Genomic DNA, 15,515 nt, shown 5'->3' with positions numbered 1-15,515 from the left:
AAAAGCTTACTTTTAGTGTGGATCCTGCTGACGAGATGCCATGAGCCCTGAAATGAAAGGGCGGCAGACATGTCCAAAGAGCACTGTGGGTTTGGTGCCTTCGTGGATCCTGTGATTGATGAATGTGTGGCAACTAGCGGGCAGCAGAATATGGGGATGGCGATCGTGCGAGGAAACAGCATCATCACGTTGGAAGCCTTGGAATGAGTTTAAACAATGGCTTTTCAGAGGGCCTGTTTTACTACTGATGTGAAATCAGGTCATGTACAAAATACAACATCACTTCATGACCAAAACATTAGAGAGAATGGGTGCACAAGGGCCCCTTTAGCCATTGCAAATGTACTCCAGCATGTGCATTTGGCTTACGTGGATTCTTGGGAGTTGAACCTGGGATTTTAGGCTTTGCAGGCAAGTACCTTAGCCACTAAGCCATCTCTCCAGCCCTGTTTTTTTTTTTTTTTTTTTTTTTTTTTTGGTTTGTTTGTTTTATTTTCATTCCCAAAGCATAACCCTGCATGATTTTGGTCACAAAAATCCAGAAGTTTGGGTTTGGGGAGATGGCATAGTGGATAAGACGTCTTGCTGAGCAAGCATGAAAACCCGCATTCAATCCACAGCACCCGCATCAAAAGCCAGGCATGGCTGCACATAGCCGGTAACCCCGGTGGTGAGGGAGATAGAGACAAGAGGATCACTGGGGCTCTCTGGTCAGCCAGTCTAGCTGAAGAAACAGTGAGTTCCAGGTTCAGTGATAGACCCTGTCTCAAGGATAAAAGGGAGGTGGTCAGTAGAAAGGAGGACACCTGCCTTCCTCCTCTGGCCTCCACATGTGTGTCCAAAGAGCATGTGCACACATATGCATACGCTGTATGCATGCACACATGTGTACACACACACACACACAAATCCAGAGGTTCAAACGAATTAAAATTAGGGCTGGAACTTAGTAGCAGAGGCCAATAAGTTAAAAAGGAGACATAAAAGGAAGAGAAAGAAAGGGAGGAGGATACTTAATAGGTTGATATTGTATATATTTAAGTACAATGATTGTGATGGGGAGGTAATATAATGGAGAATGGAATTTCAAAGGGGAACGTGTGTGTGGGGGAGGGAATTACCATGGGATTTTTTTTTTATAATCATGGAAAATGCTAATAAAAATTAAAAAAAAAAAGAAAATTAGGGCTGGAGAGATGGCTTAGCGGGTAAGGCATTTGCCTGCAAAGTCTAAGGACCCTGGTTTGATTTCCCAGGACCCACATAAAACTGCTACAAAAGGGGGGCTGGAGAGATGGCTTAGCGGTTAAGCGCTTGCCTGTGAAGCCTAAGGACACCAGTTCGAGGCTCGGTTCCCCAGGTCCCACGTTAGCCAGATGCACAAGGGGGCGCATGCGTCTGGAGTTCGTTTGCAGTGGCTGGAAGCCCTGGCTCGCCCATTCTCTCTCTCTCCCTCTATCTGTCTTTCTCTCTGTCTGTCACTCTCAAATAAATAAATAAATAATGAACAAAAAATATTTATAAAAAAAAATAAAACTGCTACAAAAGGGGGTGCATGCATCTGGAGTTTGTTTGCAGTGGCTGGAGGCCCTGATGAGCCTGTTCTTTCTTTCTTTTCTTTTTTTCTTTTTTATGTTTTTTGAGGTAGGGTTTCACTCTAGCCCAGACTGACCTGGAATTCACTATGTAGTCTCAGGGTGGCTTCGAACTCACAGCAATTCTCCTACCTCTGCCTCCCGAGTGCTGGGATTAAAGGTGTGTGCCACCCCACTTTGCGAGCCTGTTCCTTCTATCTATCTATCTACTTCTCTCAATTAAAAAAATAATAATAATTAAAATTATCTGCATCAATGTGGTGCTCCTTCTAGGACAGGCAAGTGTTGTGAAGCTGTAGGAGAGGACCAGGCTGCCTTGCACCCTCCTGCATGGAGGGAGGACCAACGGAGATGCAGTGCCCCCGGCCCACATGTAGGCTGGGAGAGGAGGAGACCTTGCCTATTCTCCGAGGCCCTGCAGGCAGCAGTTGGCAGTGTTTCCCTCCAGTGGGGCATGTGCAGGCAGAGCAGAGAGGTCTCCATGTCTTCACCACAGGGGCTGGAGTCAGCAACTCAGAGTCCCAAGGCCTCTGAGCTTAGGGGGACAGCCATGATACTCCTAAGCCCTCGACAGAGGCAGCCTGGATGGACCAGGGACCAGATAGCCTGTTCAGTGGAGGTTGATCCCAGGTTCACTTACTTAAACCAGCAGAGGAGAGTGGCGATCCTCCTTCCTACCTCTTCCTCCTGAGTGCTGGGATTAAAGGCGTGTGCCACCACGGCCGGCTGAAGTTACTCCTTTTTGTCCCTGTTTTCTTTTAGGGTTTGTACTTGGCCAAACCTCAAAGGTCCTCAAAGATGGGGCTGCACAGGGAGGAGCTATGGACTCGGAGCAAAGGGACAGGAGGTGTTTCTTTGTCACTAATCATCCCGTGTGACCTTGAGCAGGTCATTTCACTTCTCTCGTTCTCAGTTGCTCATTTGTAAAAAGAGATGTAATACTATCTACTTCACTGGCGCATTGACAGAATTGAATGCAGAAAGAAAAAGAACAACAAAACAAAACAACAACAACAAAAAATCAGAGGCTTCCACCCATTAGGGACTCAGCATCTATTCAAACATACCCTTGCCTCCCTTTCCAAGCTTATTGCCAGTATTGAATGATTCCTTTGCAGGAAGGATGGGTACATGAAGCTATGTATAGCAGTGCCTGGAAAATGAAACAAAATGAAGCCTCCTTCAACTCTGTGAGGAAGCAATAAAAACCTGGGGCAAGGCACCAAACAGACAATGAAAACATGACTTAAGAGCAGGGTAGGGGGCAGGGGGCAGGGTGAGGGCGGTGACCGCCCCAAATGAAAAACAACAGCTCGATACCCTGCTATCATCCTTCATCAAACTACAGAAATAGAAACCAGACAAACACATTATGCGAAGGGCGAAAGGGCTGGCAAGGTCCTGGCCTATAGGAAAAACCCAGGTTCAATAATGCCACGCGCAGAGGGAGGTGGGAGAGTGAGGCCAGAGTCAATAGAGGGCTTGCGTTGGGAATGGTTGGTTTTACAGCCTAATGAGGCTTGGGCATCACACGGCCTTTTTTTTTTTTTTTTTTGCTGAACTCAGTTTCTTGTTGGAATCTATCTGCTCTCCATCTGCCAGCCACACGGCAGGAGCCACTTCCATTTCTTCTAGCAGGTGAATTATCAAGGGTATTCTTTGCTTTTCTTTTTTTGGGAAAAGAAAAGCTTTGGCATAGAACACAGTCTCTTCTGTTTCTATCTATTCTTGTCTTTCTGATTAGAGAGATGATCAGTTCTGACTAACAAGGAAGACTGGGGCTGTGAGCGCTGGTCTTTGTTTAAAGGAGCACATAGGGCGGCAGCCGAAGATCACCTGGTCTATTGCGAGTCTTCGTCTGTTCTGGGGGCGGATCTTAGACTTAAAGCTGGCTTAAATTAGTTATATATTAAAATATTTTACTTAGCCAGGTGTGGTGGCACATGCCTTTAATCCCAGCAAGTTGAGAGGCAGAGGTAGGAGGATCACTGTAAGTTTGAGGCCACCCTGAGACTACATAGTGAATTCCAGGTCAGCCTGGGCTAGAGTGAGACCCTACCTTGAAAAACCAAAAACCAAAACAAGACAAACAAACAAACATAAAAGTATTTATTTGTTTATTGGAGCGAAGAGAGAAAGAGGCAGATAGAGAGAGATAATGGGCACTCCAGGGCCTCTAACCAATGCAAATGAACTCCAGACACATGCACCACTTTGTGCATCTGGCTTACATGGGTTCTGGAAAATCGAACCTGGATCCTTAGGATTTGCAGGCAAGTGCCTTAACCATCAAGCCATCTCTTTAGCATATGTGTGTGTGTGTGTGTGCATTTTTTAAAAAAAGATTTATTGTAGCCTTAATTTTAGGAATTACTGCTTTTAAAAAATATTTATTGGGCTGGAGAGATGGCTTAACAGTTAAGCACTTGCCTGTGAAGCCTAAGGACCCCAGTTAGAGGCTCGATTCCTTAGGACCCATACAAGCCAAATGCACAAGGTGGCACATGCATCTGGAGTTCATTTGCAGTGGCTAGAGGCCTTGGCATGCCCATTCTCTCTCTTTTTCTGCCTCTTTCACTCTGTCTGTCACTCTCAAATAAATAAATAAACAAAAATTTAAAAATATTTTTTATTTGAAAAAGAGAGACAGCATGGGTGCACTAGGGCTTCCAGCCACTGCAAACAAATTCCAGACACATGTGCTACCTTGTACATCTGGCTTATGTGGGTCTTGGGGAATTGAATCTGGGTCCTTTAACTTTGCAGGCAAATACCTTAACTGCTAAGCCATCTCTCCAGCCCTTATTTATATTGTTTATCTTTCTTTGTGTGTGTATGATGCCTGTGGGGGGCACATGCATCATAGCATGTGTGTGAAGGTCAGAGGACAACGTTGGGCGTCACTCCTTGCCTTCCACTTTCTTTGAGGCCCTATCTCTTGCTTGCTGCTGTGTTATGGCTAGCTGGCCTGGAAACTTCTGAGGACTCTCCTGTCTCTACCTCCTGTCACACCATGGCATGCTAGGATTGCAGATGTGTGTATCACCTCATCCAGCTTCGTGTGAGTGCTGGGGATTCCAACGCAGACCATCTCACCAGGCCCTTTTGTTTTGTTTTGTTGTAGATAGAACCTTGTGCATGCTGGCAAAGTGCTCAATCACTAATCTACATGCCCAGCACATGGGCCTATACTTGTTAGGTATCAGGGACATAAAAATCAAGAAAAAGACCAAGGCAACCCTCCTGTTCTCAAAGAGTTTATAAATAAAGAGACTTACTTATATCATCAGGTTGTAAATGGCTGTTGCTAACCAGGGAACTGGGTTAATTAGCTGATGTTTGAATAGGTCTTTCCTGAGATCTATTATCTTCTAAGCATCTTATGACAGTCTTGTGTAGAGGGGCTCTGACCCCAACTTCCAGATGAACAGCCCACTTGTCTCTCTTCCTCACTTTATCTGAAGGCCACTACGCTGACTACAGTCCTGGTCTGTTGACTCCAAGCCCAGTGCTGTTACCTCCATGTCTATCTGTGTTTTCTCCTGATAATACCAAATTCACCAAGGAAAGGTGGACACAGTAATTTGCACATCACTCATCAGAAACCAAAGGTGGGTATTATGGAGATGGCTCAGTGGAGAAAGCACTTACCATGCAAGCGTGAATACCAGAGTTTGTGTCCCCAGCGGCTCATGTAAAATGCCATCTGCCTGTAATTCTAAAGTGTGTGAGAGGCAGAGACAACATCCCCAGGGCAAGCTGACTAGCTAGACTAGCCAAACTGTTGAGTTCTGGGTCCATGCGACCAACCTTGCCTCAGTAAATAAAGAGCAGAGTGAGGGCTGGAGGGATGGCTTAGCAGTTAAGGCATTTTCCCACAAAGCCAAAGGACCCAGGTTCAATTCCCCAGGACCCATGTTAGCCAGATGCACATGGTAGCGCACGTGTCTGGAGTTTGTTTGCAGTGGCTGGAGGCCCTGGCATGCCCATTTTCTTTCTCTTTCTCTCTGTCAAATAAATAAATAAAAATAAAATCTTGTTTTAGAAAAGCAGAGTGATCAGGGAAAATATATGACCTCAACTTCTGGCCTCCATATGCACCCACACACATAGAAAGGAAACATAGGTAGAAACTCCTCCTCCTCTTTTTTTTTTTGGTTTTTTTGAGGTAGGTAGGGTCTTACTGTAGCCCAGGCTGACCTGGAATTCACTATGTAGCCTCAGGGTGACCTCGAACTCATGGCGATCCTCCTACCTCAGCCTTCCCAGTGCTGGGATTAAAGGAGTGCACCACCATGCCGGCATCCTCTTCATTTCTAAAGACCCAGGCTAAATGTAACATTCTGGATGAAACCTGCTGTCACCCTCAGCTACAGAGAGTGGCATCTTTCTATGTAGCAGTATTGCTTTTGGCACAATCATCATATTAATAAGGATAATGGACGTAATAATAGTAGTACAAAGGTCTATGTTACCACTTATTGAGTGTGTCTATGAACCAGGTGGCATGCTAAGTGCCTTACATGCATTATTTAATGCTCAAAAGAACCCTAGGGGAGACACTATTATTATCCTCTGTTTGTGGATTATATCCGTTAGGACTTGAGTATGGCTGCATGTTGAAACCTATCTTCAGTGGCTTAGGCAAATAGGAACTTACTTTTCTCAAATGAGTTAGAGGTAGCTAGGCTTGTGCGGGTATGGTGGCTCCACATGACCACTCTTAGCAGTTTGCTTGGCTATTGTGGAGGCAAGCTATCTGCTCTTTTCCCAATCTATTTTCTAGTGTTCTAGGCAGGAGGAAGGGTGAGGGTTCGGAAGCCTTTTCTTCTTGTGGTTTTTGTTGTGTTTTTGGGTTTTTTTTTCAAGATAGGGTCTCACTCTGGCCCAGGCTGGTCTGGAATTCACTATGTAGTCTCAGGCTGGCCTCGAATTCACATCAATCCTTCTATCTTGGCCTCCTGAGTGCTGGAATTAAAGGAGTGTGCCACCACGCCTGTCACTTTTTGTTTTTTTTTTACAGTTTATGTTTTTTTTATCCCCTATAAACAGAAAAATGTTTTTGAGCTGGGCATGGTGGTTCACGTCTTTAATCACAGGAAATTTATTTCTTAGGAAAACTGAGGTAGGAAGATAGCTATGAGTTCAAGGCCAGCCTGGGCCTGCAGAATGAGTTCTAGGTCACACTGGACTAGAGTGAGACCCTATCTCTAAAAAAATCATCTATTTATTTATTTGTCTCTCTCTCTCTCTCTCTTTCTCTGGGTATGTGCACTTGCTCCAAAACCTTTTTCCACTGCAAACTCCAGATGCATGTGACACTTTTGCACCTGGCCCTAGGTGGGGACTCAAACCCACACAGGCAAGCTTTGCAAACAAGCACCTTTAACTGTGGAGCTATCTCCCCAACTCTTATTTATGTTTTTATAAAACATTTTTATTTATTTATTTGCAAAGATATAGACAGAATTGGCTCGTACATCCTCTTGCCATTGCAAATAAACTCCAGGCACGTGTCACTTCGTGCATCTGGCTTTAGGTGGATACTGGAGAAATGAACCTGGGCTCTCAAGCTTTGCAAGCAAGCACCTTAAGCACTGAGCCATCTCTCTGGTTCCTTATTTATTTATTTTTTTCAGGTAGAATCTCACTCTAGCCCAGGCTGACCTGGAATTCACTATGTAGTCTCAGGCTGGCCTCAAACTCACAGAGATCCTCCTACCTCTGCCTCCTAAGTGCTGGGATTAAAGGCATGTGCCACCACAGCTGGCTTATTTACATTTTTTAATGCATGTGTGCATATATGTGTGTGCAGATGCATGTGCAGATGTGAATTCATGTATTCATAGGTGCACTTGCATGTGCACCTGTGAGTACATACATGTGGATACAAGAGGATAACTTTGTGTGCCATCCTCAAGAATATCATCCACTTCTCTTTGAGACATGGTCTCTAATTGGCCCAGTACTCATCAATCAGGCTAAACTGGCTGGCCAGCAAGCCCTATCAATTCACCAGTCTCCACCTTTCCAGTGCTGGCATTACAGATGTGTGCATTTTTATGTGCATGCTGAGGATTGAACTCAGGTCTTCATATTTGCAAGGCGAGTACTTTACTTAGTGAGCTCTCTCCCCAACCCAGTTTTGTTTTATTGAGTAGAATGCTGTTGCAGTCAGCCTCAGGTTGCTGGGATTTCCTTCCACACCAGGCACAGTTATGGAGGAAGAAGGGATTTATTGAAGTTTACAGATAGAGGGGAAGTTCCATAATGGCGGAAGAAGTAGGCTCCATTTCACAGATTCATGCAGAGAGAAAACCAACCACCACCATAAGCAAGCACACTCCAGGAACCCAGGCAGAGCTCCAGCACCTTGTATATTTTTAGACTGGACTTCAGTTCCACCCTACACCTTAGGGTTGGACCCTAGGATCCACCCATAGTGACAGCAAGTTACAAACTCGAATAAAACTCTTTTATCTATTGGGGGACATTCATTCACATTGCTACATTCTTCCCCTGGCTCCCAGTAGATTCACAACCATTTCATATTGTATATTGTGTATTGTTTTCAGTCTGATTCCAAAGGTCCCCACAGTCTTTATCAACTTAAAATAGTTTCAAAGCCCCAAGTCTCATCTGAGATCTAAGATTGTCTTTTAACTATGAGTCCTGTAAAATCAAACAAGTTATATACTTTTTTTTTTTTTTTTTTTTTTTTGGTTTTTCGAGGTAGGGTCTCACTCTAGCCCAGGCTGACCTGGAATTCACTATGGAGTCTCAGGGTGGCCTCGAACTTATGGCAATCCTCCTACCTCTGCCTCCCGAGTGCTGGGATTAAAGGCGTGCGCCACCACGCCTGGCCAATACTTTTAACATATAATGGCACAGAGCAAACATTTTTAACTGTTATAAAGCATAACAGAGAGAGCCTGGGCCAATGCAAACTCAACCACCATCAAATAAACATCAAACAACTGTAGTTCAAGTCTGATATCATAACCTGTGACTAACAGTCTCAAAAATCCCCAGTTCTACTCCTCCAGCTAGGCTGAATAGCCAGGGAAAACTTTCATCATAAGTCAACAGTGCTCTCTCTATATATCCAAAACATCCGTGGGTCTCCGTGGAAACCATGGTCGATCTTCCAATGGCTTCGCTGGCCTATCAGGGTCATCACACCTTGCCTCATGCTGCGTCTCAGCAGCAGCTCCTGGAATCATGTGCACTTCATGACCACTCTGTGTATTTTTCTTGCTCCCAAAACTAATATCTGGTGTGCAGGATATAGCCATATTCTTTTTTATTTTTTTCTGACATGGGGTCTTGCTCTAGCACAGGCTGACCTGGAATTGCCTATGTAGTCTCAAGGTGGCCTTGAACTCATGGCAATCCTCCTATCTCTGCCTCCTGAGTGCTGGGATTAAAGGCATGTGCCACCAAGTCTGGCTCCAATTTTAAATCTTATGTCACTCAGTCATATATCTTTAGCCAAGCATGTCAGTCCATTACAAATTTAACCTTGACCAAACTCTCTGGGCATGGGCAGTAGAATGTAGCCAGTCGTTATGCGAGTACACCAGTTCCAACAAAGTCCTCTGTAGTCTTTCCTTCCCCTTAGAAAGTTCATAAGCCCAGCTTCAAAATACAATTCTCATACCAGGCATGGTAGTGTACAGTTTAGTCCCAGCACTTGGGAGGCAGAGGTAGGTGGATCATTGTGAGTTCAAGGCCACCCTGAAACTATATAGTGAATTCCAGATCAGCCTGGACCAGAGAGTGAGACCCTACCTCGAATAACCAAAACAAACAAACACAACAACAAAACAAATACAATTCTCTCTGTACTTAGTATTTTCAAACTCCCATCAGAATAGTCTATAATACTTAGATTACCAATCTGGAAGGTGTCTTCAGTTGCAAGTACCAAGTCCATGCCCATTCCTCCAAAACAAAAGTTTTTTTTTTAATTTTTTGTTCATTTTTATTTATTTATTTGAGAGCGACAGACAGAAAGAGGCAGATAGAGAAAGAAAGAGAGAATGGGCACTTCAGGGCCTCCAGCCACTACAAACGAACTCCAGACATGTGTGTCCCCTTGTGCATCTGGCTAACATGGGTCCTGGGGAATCGAGCCTCAAACCAGGGTCCTAAGGCTTCACAGGCAAGCACTTAACTGCTAAGCCATCTCTCCAGCCCCAAAACAAAAGTTTTGAAAAACCCAAATCCACATAGTCAGGTTTATCATGCATCAACACCCCACTTCTGGTACCAATTCCCTTGTAGTCATCCTCAGGTTGCTGGGATGAACTTCCAAATCAAGCACAGTTATGGAGGAGGAAGGGATTTATTGAAGTTGACAGAGAGGAAGTTACATAATGGAAGAACAAATAGACCCCTGTTGTAGTCAGGTTCGCATTTCTGTCAGAAAGCACCTGACCAAGAGCAGCTTGTGGAGAAAATGGTTTATTTTGGCAAAAAGATTTGAGGAGAAGCTCCATGATGGCAGGGGAAAAATGATGGATAAGTGGAGAGTGTACATTACCTCCTGGCCAACATCAGCAGGAAAGGGGGGAAGCTGGTTATAATATCCATAAGCCCACCCCCAATAATATACCACCTCTAGGAAGCTTCAATTCCTAAATTGCAACCAGCTGGGTACCTAAGTATTCAGAACATGTAAGTTTATAGGGACCCCTGAATCAAACCCCTACATTCTACACCTGGCCCCTATAGACTGATAAACATCCATGATGTAAAATGCAATGCATTCAGTCCAACTTTAAAATATCCCATAGTTTTTATCAGTCCCAATGATGTTTAAACATTCCCATAGTTCAAGGTCTTCTAACTGAGTTGTAATACCAAAAAAACCTCATAATAGCACAGACTAAACATTCACACTGCAAAAGATGGCATTGGGCATAGCAAAGAAATGTTCAACCAATACAAGATTACAATACAAACGGGGAAAACATCAAACTCTGTAGCTCCAAGTCCAACAACTCTAATCAGTGGCAAGTCTCTGGAATTCCAATTCCATCCCTCTAGCTAGGCTACCCACAGTATTGAAAACTTCCTCTGGTGCTGGCAGCTCTCCTTGGTAGTCATCTCATAATCCTTGCATCTCCATTGGGTCTCTACTGTAACCCATGGTTCATCCTCATGGCTCTATTGGGCCTCCAAGCAGGTAATCCAACAAGTCTGCTTCATACTGCCCGTAGCCATTTCCAAAAAACAAAACCATGTTGCAAATTCAATGATCCTCTCTTTCCTGCATTTGTTATGCTCCATAATACCAGGTGGGCCACCAGTTTGTTAATCCAGGGGGGAATAAAGCTGACTTTGAAGAACAGCAAACTCCTTCAGCATTAAGGTCCCTTACTTCAAAAGAGTCCATCCATATTCTTCCTGCTATTCCAATGCAGATCAGCTGGCCCAATCTCAAAGGTTGTTGTAATTTCTCAAACAATTGTATTTTAACAGGCAGCAGTTTCAGCCCAAAAGATATCATTTCTTTTGTGCCATATCCTCTGCTCACACTTGTCCTTTCTTTTTCTGAGGTACGGTCTCACTCTAGCTCAGGCTGACCTGGAATTTGCTATGTAATCTCAGGGTGGCCTCGAACCCATGGTGATCCACCTACCTCTGCCTCCTGAGTGCTGGGATTAAAGGCGTGCGGCACCACGCCAGGCTCGTCCATTTCTATGCATTGCAACCCTGCATAACTTCTCAGGATACAGGCAGACATAATGCAGTAAGTCTCTCACACAAATTGCTTCCAGCCCAGTCCAGGCAAAGCTCTTTCTTATATGTCAAACCTCACAATCTATAGTTCTTAACTGTATTTAGGTCTTTCAACTCTGACCAGAATAGTCCATAAAGCTGTATTGACAGCACTGCAAGGTATCTCTTAGGCCAAGGTTTCAAATCCTTCCACATTCCTCTCATAAATCAGTTCCAATTAACCAAAGCCACAGCCAGGTTTCAAGCAGTGAAGATATTACTTCTGAGTATCAATTTTACTGCTCCAGTCAGGTTTGCATTGCTGTCAGTAAACATTTGGCTATGAGCAGCTTTTGGGAGATGTTCACAGATGCTCAGGTGCTTGGGCAAGTCCAGACACATGGCTAACCCAAATTCTAACTCATGCCTATCTGACACCAGAGTCCATATTTGCAGCCTCTATAAGAGTTGAGCTCTGTACCACAACGTGCTATGATTGTTTAGTCATCCTTTCATCCCCAGATGATGAACTCTCTAGTACTAAGAAGAAACTTTGACCCAGATGTGTGTCCATAGTTTAAGTGAATAAACAAACAAATGTCAGGATAGTGTAGTTTCTCTAGCTAAGAATTCCTTCTCAGCAAATATTCTTCCTCATAGTGGGGCAAGGTGGCACACACCTTTAATCCAAGTACTCTGGGAGGCAGAGGTAGGAGGATTGCTGTGAGTTCAAGACCACCCTGAGACATAGTGAATTCCAGGTCAGCATTGGCTACAGTGAGACCCTACCTCAAAGAAAAAAAAAAAAAAAAAGAGAAAATATTCTTCCTTTAAATTACCTCAGGGGTACACATCATTTCTGAAAGTTCTGAGATACTAGATTAATGCATGGCATGGATGAAGCAAGCCCCTATTCTATCTCTCTGCACCAAAAATCAGTTTCATGCATTATCCTTGGATATAGATGTACCAGATATTTAAATGACAAGAACAGATATTACACTTGATCTTGGTTAAAAGGATGAAAAATAATGGAAACATTCTCATTTTAAAAATTATTCTACAGCTGTGATGATGGCTTAGTGGATAAGATACTTGCCTACAAAGCCTAACTACCCAGGTTTGACTCCCCAGTACCAATATAAAGCCAGATGCACAAGCTGGTGCATATGTCTGGAGTTGGTTTGCAGTGGCTGGAGGCCCTAACAAGCCCATTCTCTCTGACTCTTCTTCTTCTGTCCCTCTCTCAAATAAATAAATGAAATATTTAAAATGTTATTTATTTGCATGAGTGTGTGTATCTCATGCCAGGGTGTCTTACACTGTAACCTAATGCCTGTCCAGCTTACATGGGGGGAGGGGCTGGGGAACTGATCTTCAGCCAATAGGCTTTGCAAGCAAGTACCTTTAACTACTGAGCCATTTCCTCAGCCCTGAAAATATTCTTTTATTTTCTTTTCAAAAAATTTTCTTATTAACAACTTCCATGATTATAAGAAAATATCCCATCGTAGTACCCTCCCTGCCCCCACTTTCCCCTTTGAAACTCCATTCTCCCCATCTCAATCAGTCTCTCTTTTATTTTGATGTCATGATCTTTTCCTCCTATTATAATGGTCTTGTGTAGGTAGTATCAGACACTGTGAGGTCATGGATATCCAGGCCATTTTGTGTCTGCAGGGAGCACAATGTAAGGAGTCTTACCCTTCCTTTGGCTCTTACTTTCTTTCTGCCACCTCTTCTGCAATAGACCCTGAGCTTTGGAAGGTGTGATAGAGATATTGTAGCACTGAGCACTGCGGTCACTTCGTTCTAGCACCATGATGCCTTCTGAGTGATCCCAAGGTCACTGTCATCTGAAAAGAGAAGATTCTCTATCAAAAGTGAGAGTAGCATTAATATAAGGGTATGAGCATTAAGAGAAGTGCTTACTGGGCAATTTGATAAGCATAGTATATACATTTAGCCAGACAGCAGCAGCTGTTACATCCCTAGGGCTCATGACTAACCCTGTTTTAAGTCCTGAAAATATTCTTTAATGATGTTTTTTCTATACTATTTCATAACAACCTGTTTCCAAGCTTCAGAGGTATGTAAAAGAAGTGGCCTGCCTTGTAGCCATGGGGACATCTGGTCTGTTCTGTTGTTCATAGGCTGTCTCTTCTCTTCCCGTCCCCTACATGCTTAGTGTTTATTTACAAAGTGCAGTCCAGTTTCTCTTTGCCCTGCCAGGTTACTCAAACATTCCTATACTTCACTGCTCTATTTCTTAGGGATTTGAGCGCTACTTGAATAACAAGAATTTGAGTCACAGGCAGCTCTGATTCCAAATCTCATTTTTTGCTTGGTCATGGAGCAGCCCAGGAAAGACCTAGTGTCATTCAGATCCCAGTATTTTGTATTTAGGCAAGGCAGGTAAGGAGGGGAGAATTCATCTTTCTTTCTTTAGTATTCTTATTCATTTATTTGCAAGCAGAGAAGAGAGTCAGTGGGTATGGGCACAGCAGGGCCTCCAGCCACTGCAAATAAACTCCAGATGCATGAGCCACTGTACATCTGGCTTTATGTGGGTACTGGGGAATCAAACCCTGGTCATTAGGCTTTGTAGGCAAGCACCTTAACATCGAAGCCATCTCTTCAGCCCAACAATTATTTTATTTTTATTTATTTATTTGACAGTGACAGACAGAGAGAAAGAGACAAAGAGAGGAGAGAGGAGAGAGGGGGAGAGAGGAGGGGAGGAGGAGGGAGAGAGGTAGAGGGAGCATGGACATGTCAGGGCTTCCAGTCACTGCAAACGAACTCCAGATGTGTGTGCTCCTTTGTGCACTCAGCCCAACAATTCTTAAGATACCAGCTCAGTAAGAAAAATTTTCAGCAGACCGTGGAGGTGCACACCTTTAATCTCAGCATTTGGCAGGCAGAGGTAGGAGGATTGCCGTTGAGTTTAAGGCCACCCTGAGACTACATAGTGAATTCCGGGTCAGCCTGAGCTAGAGTGAGACCTTACCACAAAAAAAAAAAAAAAAAGAAAAAAGAAAAAATATACTTAGCTTTTTTTTTTTTTTTTTTTAAGCCATTGTTCCATAGGCCAAGTCCAGAAACATTCTGATTGCTCTTCAAAGCTATCACACTCAGCTGGACTGGCTCAGGCTCCATTTGTGGTAAGGCACTGTAGCAGGTGACTCTGGCTTAAGTTGGAACAGTCTAACTCAGCTCAAGAATGAACTGGCAAGTATGTGGCCTCCCACTTTTGTGGTACAAGTAGTAATAGTGGGCTGGAGAGATGGCTTAGTGGTCAAGGCCTTTGCCTGCAAAGCCAAAGGATCCTGGTTCTATTCTCCAGGACCCATGTAAGCTAGATGCACAAGGGGATGCATGCATCTGGAGTTCATTTGCAGTGTCTGGTGGCCCTGGCATGCCCATTTTCTCTCTCTTTCTGCTTCTTTCTCTCTCAAATAAATAAATAAATTTAAAATAGTAATATTAAGAGATGCTTGTGTTTCCCTTCCCAGCCCCATGAATCCTTGGCCAGTAGCTGGCTATTGCTATATACATTAGTTGATAGCTAGTACCTAGAAGGCAGTTACTATGTTAGACATTCTGTTAAGTGCCTTGTCTCATGTAAAGCTTAGAATAGCACTATGATTATTACTACTATCATCTTACAAATGAGTACTGTAAGGGTTAATAAAACAGAATAATTTGGTTAACACCAAATGGTGACTCTGGGGAGCTTTGCTTGTTCCATGTGAATCTAGAGTCACCTAACCCAAGACACCACATGTAAGAAACCTCAGTGACTCTGATAGTCTTTGATCTTGACATCTTGACATGAATGCTTTGTCGCTTAGACTTACAATGTGAATACAATGATTTGCCAATAATCTCAGTAGCTAACAAGTAGATCATCCCAATCTTATTAATCAGTTTTTTTTTTTTTTTTTTAAATCTCTGATAAAATACCAGTGGAGACAACTTCAGGAGGATTTAGTCTGGCGCATGGTTCAGGCCCATGGTCACTTGGCTCTGTTGATTTTGGGCCTAGGGATGGAGCTTATGGAGTAAGGTAATTTATTTCCTGGTGGACTGGAGGTAGAGAGAGACAGAGAATAGGCTGGGCCAAAAGATATCCTTTAGAGCTGGGTGTGGTGCCGGGCGTGGTGGTGCAAGTCTTTAATCCCAGCACTGGGA

The 15,515-nt window shown here is 43.7% G+C and overlaps 1 non-coding gene across 1 annotated transcript; it reads right to left on the bottom strand.

Annotated features, from left to right (window-relative positions):
- Positions 1-12,164: 12,164 nt before the first annotated feature.
- On the bottom strand, positions 12,165-12,354 carry LOC123461748. Its single transcript, XR_006637830.1, has one exon. It is a non-coding gene; the product is annotated as a U2 spliceosomal RNA (small nuclear RNA).
- Between the last annotated feature and the right edge of the window lie 3,161 nt (positions 12,355-15,515).

The sequence above is a fragment of the Jaculus jaculus genome, chromosome 6, assembly GCF_020740685.1.
Source record: "Jaculus jaculus isolate mJacJac1 chromosome 6, mJacJac1.mat.Y.cur, whole genome shotgun sequence".
NCBI lineage: Eukaryota > Metazoa > Chordata > Mammalia > Rodentia > Dipodidae > Jaculus > Jaculus jaculus.
The sequence above is the reverse complement of the archived record's forward strand: the minus strand, read 5'-3'. Positions and strand labels throughout refer to the sequence as shown.